General features: G+C 44.1%; 1 pseudogene; it reads left to right on the top strand.

Moving 5' to 3' along the window:
* The first annotated feature begins 2,136 nt into the window (after positions 1-2,136).
* LOC138164156 (engulfment and cell motility protein 2 pseudogene) overlaps positions 2,137-5,368 on the top strand; it is an 11,854-nt pseudogene continuing 8,622 nt past the window's right edge.

Genomic DNA, 5,368 nt, shown 5'->3' with positions numbered 1-5,368 from the left:
ACCTCATTTTAAAATAACAATTTTAAAATTGTTTTAAAGGTAGTATGCTATCCTGAACAAAGAAGGATTTCAGGGTAAATGTACATTACTTTAGAGAAAGCTAACACTTTTATTTTTAGAAAAAAGCTTTCTTACATAATTTGGTTGAAAAAATGAAGACATTATAGAGACAACCATAAGATAGTTTTGATCTTATTTGATTCAGCAGAAAGGAGGATACAGGAGAGCAAAGAATGCTGGCAGGACAGGACTAAGAAAAAAATTGCTTTAAAAGGAAGATTGGACTTAATTTGTTCTTTAATTAACTATATCTGAGATCTGAATCACTGGCACTTGTAGCTTTTTTTTTTAAATTAAATTCCATTGAGAGCTAAGGAGACCAGCATGAACACAAAAATTTCCAGTAGACCAGTGTAGCTGCAACCACAATGGCATACCCAGGGTGGCTGCTAGCACAGCTTCTTTGATCTGATTTTCTAAAAGAAAGCAACTTCAAAGGGGTCAACCATTTTACTTTAATTACATGGATGTGTGTATGTATATGTATATATATATATATATATATACACACACACACATATATATATATATATATATGCATGCAAGGGAATTATATATATATATGTGTGTGTGTGTGTGCACAAACATAGATGTATGTATATGTGTGCACACATATTGATGTGGGTGTGTATGTATATGTATGCATGCATATATATTTATGTATGTATATAAATTGACTTATTTTGGGGGAAAAAGTTAGCAATTTCAACTTTGGAGAAAAAGAAATGGAAATTACAAGCAGAAAAAATACAGACAGAGAAAATAACACAAATCAACAGACAGGGCTTCTAACTGTCTGATCAAAGCTATATATACATAGTCAACAGAGAGAGAAGCACCAACATCTGGGTTTTCAAAGCCTGCAGACGCCTTAATGACTACCCAAAGGCTCATCTCACTAAATCACATTAATACTCTTCCAATGAGTGAGCCCCAAAGCAAAACCTCATCTCAGAGTACACATACCCAGAGGGCAGAATCAAGATGGCTGAGTAGCAACAGAACTTCCTCACAGCTCCAGCTCCCACCTCCTCCAATTCATGTAAAAAAATGACTCTAGACAAACTTCAGAGAAACAGAACCCACAAAATGACACAGAGAAGCTAACCTCCCACTGAGGAGAGCCCTGCAGGCTGGCAGCAAGTGACCAGCACAGCACTCTGGGAGAAGACCCCAGCCCTGCCCAAGCAGAGGGTTTAGCCTCAGGGAAGGCCTGACCAGCTGCAGGCTGGAGGAAGGTCAGATCACCAGCAGGTGTGGCTGTTTCCAGAATTATCAACCCATAGATGACAAGGACAAAGTGAGAGGTCAGTGTAGTGTGGACTTTGGGACCTGGGAATTCAGAGTGCGATCTGGCCTTTGACCCCTGGGGAGAAGCAGCTGAGGCACTGCTCCCTCCTAGTCTGCAGATATTAGGGGGACCAAGCAATCAGTCTGAGGGGTAATGGCTCTTGCTTTAACCTGCTTGGATCTAGAATGTGGTATACAGTGCAGGTCCTGTGGTGTGTGAGCAGTCTGCCAGAGTGTTTAGAGGCTTCACAGAGGGCACACAACTCCAGCAGCTGTGAAAACCCCAATTTTGGGATAAAGCTCCCCTTTTTGGTAGCAGAGTTCTACTGTGGCAAAAGGCCCAAAAGTCAATTAATTGAGTGGCAACATTAGCAAGCAAAGGAAACAAAGCAAACAGAGCAACTGAACTTTACACTCTTATTTTGGGGACAAAAAGAATCAAAGCATGGAAGAAGAGGAAGACAGCAAAGTCAGAATTCCTGCACCAAAATCTTCTAAGAAAAATATGAGCTGGTTGTAGGCCATAGAGGAGCCTAAATAGGATTTTGAAAACAAAATAAAAGCAGTGAAGGAAAAATTGGGAAGAGAAATGAGAATGATGTAAGAAAATTATGAAATGAGAGTCAATAACCTGACTGAAGAAAATAACACCTTAAAAAATAAACTGACTTGAGGGCTGGGGCTGGAAATGGCTCTCGACCTGGAGAGGATGAAGGCAGCTGAACTGGGTGTGTGTGTGTGTGTAACCAGGGAGCCCCCTTTGCTTCCTGCACTCCAGGAAGGTGGGTCCATTAATGAAAATGCCGCCCCCATCTGACATTGTCAAAGTGGCAATTGAGTGGCCATGTGCTAATGCCCAGTTGCTGAAAATCGACCAGAAATGGCCCCTGGCACCCATTATCAAGGAGGTTTGTGATGGGTGGTCGCTACCAAACCCTGAGTACTACACTGTCCATTATGCAGATGGCTCTCAGCTATACATCACTTAACAGACTCGCAGTGACATAAAAAGTGGGATGATCTTGCAGCTGTCCATCCCACCATCCTGCGCTGCATTTTAGCTTATGGAGAGGATGCAGTCATCTAACATGGAGACTCGGCTGGAATGAAGGAATTGGCCAAACTTTCTGCTGATGTGAACTTTGCCACTGAATTCATCAACATGGAGGGAATCATGGTGTTAACAAGGCTGGTGAATAGTGGCACCAAGCTTTTGTCCCATTTCAGTGAGATTCTGGCATTCACCCTGACTGCCTTCCTGGAACTGATGGACCACGGTATTGTCTCCTGGGACATGGTTTCCATCACCTTCATTAAGCAGATTGCTGGGTATGTGAGCCAGCCCATGGTGGATGTGTCCATCCTGCAGCAATTCCTTGCCATCCTGGAGAGCATGGTCCTGAACAGCCAGAGTCTGTACCAGAAAATAGCCAAGGAGATCACTGTGAGCCAGCTCATCTCTCACATCCAGGTCTCTAATCAGGAGATACAAACTTATGCCACTGGACTGATTAATGCATTTTTCCTGAAGGCACCTAAGGATAAGAGACAGGACATGGCCAATGAATTTGCACAGAAGCACTTTTGGAACATAATCTTGAATCATGTAATTCAGGGTAACCGCCCAATCAAACCCGAGATGGCTCATCAGCTCTATGTGCTTCAAGTCCTGACCTTTAACCTTCTGGAAGAGAGGATAATGACCAAGATGGACCCTAATAATCAGGAACAAAGACATATCATATTCGAATTAAGGCAATTTGATGTATTAAGGTATTTGATGCGGAGACTGACCCTGCAAGTGTCACTGGCAGTGAGACAGAGAAATGAAAAGCCATGTACACCAAGGACTACAAGATTCTGGGATTCACTAACCATATAAACCCAGCAAAGGACTTTACACAGATTCCTCCAGGGATGCTGGCTCTGGAAATCATGCTCTACTTGGCCAAAGTTCATCAGGATACCTATATCCAGATTGTCCTGGAAAACAGCAGTTGGGAGGACAAGCATGAGTGGCCCTTTGGTCAAGTGCTATTGAGCTCACCAAAATGCTGTGTGAAATTCTGCAAATTGGGGAGCTACCAAATGAAGGACAGAATGACTACTATCTGATGTTCTTCACTCATGATCAAGCATTTTAAGAGCTTTTTGGAATCTGCATACAGCTGCTGAACAAGACTTGGAAGGAGATGAGGGCAACGGCAGAAGATTTCAACAGTTTATATAAGTGTTAGGGGAGCAGATCACTCAGGCTTTGCCCTCTAATCCCAATTCTTTAGATCAGTTCAAGAACAAATTTTGAAGCTGGAGCTACTCCAAGATTCTGAGATTGCACCAGTCTGAGAGGATGAGTCAGGATGATTTCCAGTCCCCACCGAATATGGAGTTAAGGGAGAAGATCCAGCCAGAGATCCTCGAGCTAATTAAGCAGCATCAACTGAATCGGCTCTGTGAGTGGAGCAGCTTTGGGAAAATTGGGAATCCTCGCCTTCAAGAGTGGTTCTGGTACTGTTGCTTGGCCCTGAAACATAGGGTTCTGCACTATCCTCAGAGAGAGGTGACCTTTGAATCCCTGCAGGAGAAAATTCCTTTTGCAAATATCAAGGCCATTGTCACTGGGAAGGACTGTCCTCATGTGAAAGAGAAAAGTGCTCTCAAACAGAACAAGGAAGTATTGGAATTAGCCCTCTCCATCCTGTATGATCCCGATGAGACCTTAAAGTTCATTGCTCCTAATAAGTATGAGTATTGTTTCTCGATCGATGGCCTTAGCACCCTCTTTGGGAAAGACATGTCCAGGGGGGTGGAGCCAAGATGGCAGAGTAGAAGCACAACCTTCCTGTGGCTCCGGCTTCCACCTTCCCCAATCCATGTGAAAAGGGGACTCTAAAGAAACTTTGGAGCTGCAGAACCGACAAAATGACACAGAGAAGCTAACCTCCTCCTGAGGACAGCCAGGCAGGGCAGCAGGAATCCAGCTCAGAGCGGAGCCCAGCCCCACCCAGAGGTTTTAGCCCCTGGGCAGGCCTGACCAGCCAGCCAAAGGAGGGACTCCAGATCAGAAGCAGCTGTCGCCGTTTCCAGATTTATCAACACATAGAGGCAAAGGACAAAGTGAGAGGTCAGTGCAGCCTGGACTTTGGGACCAGTAAGTGGGAGTGTGTGGCTTTTACCCCTGGAGTGAAAAGCCACTGAGACACCAATAAAGCCAGCCAGTGCCATGTGACAGCTTCAGCTCCTGGCCTGCAGAGTGTAGGGGGGCCAAGCACCACTCTGAGGAGCAATCGCTCTTGCTTTAACCTGCTAGGATCTGGATTGCAGTCTAGGGTGGAGGTCCTGGGGTGTGTGTCCAGCCTGCTAGAGAGTGTGGAGACCTCAGAGAGGGCACCGATCTAATACCTCTGGCAGCTGAGAAAACCCCAGCATTTGGGACGAAAGCTCCCCTGTCTGGTCACAGAGTCCTACTGTGGCAAAAAGCCCAAAAGTCAAGTAATTGAGTGGCAAAATGAGCAGGCAAAGGAAACAAAGTAGACAGAAGATTCAAACATTACACTCCTATTTTGGGGTCAAAAAGGAGCAAAGCATGGAACAGGAGGAAAACAGTGAAGTCAAAACTCCTGCACCTTCAAAGGAAAATAGAAGCTGGTTACAGGCCAGAGAGGACCTTAAGAAGCAGATAAGAGAAGTGGAGGAGAAATTGGGAAGAGAAATGAGAACAATGCAAGAAAATTATGAAATGTGAGTCAACAGCCTGACTGAGGAAAATAATACCTTAAAAAAACAGACTGACTCAAATGGCAGAGGAGGCTCAAAAAGGCAACGAGGAGAAGAATGCCTTAAAAAGCTGAATTTGCCAGATGGAAAAAAGAATCTTAAAATCTCAATGAGGAGAATCATTCCTTCAGAATTAGATTGGAGCAAATGGAAGCTAATGACTTTATGAGAAATCATGATGCTGTTAAATAGATCCAAACAAATGACAGAATAGAAGGCAATGTGAAATATCTCATGGGTA

This window comes from Petaurus breviceps, unplaced genomic scaffold, assembly GCF_028583685.1.
Source record: "Petaurus breviceps papuanus isolate PSGF00001 unplaced genomic scaffold, PetGlider_PUasm1.0 189, whole genome shotgun sequence".
NCBI lineage: Eukaryota > Metazoa > Chordata > Mammalia > Diprotodontia > Petauridae > Petaurus > Petaurus breviceps.
This window is presented reverse-complemented; position numbering and strand designations above follow the sequence as displayed.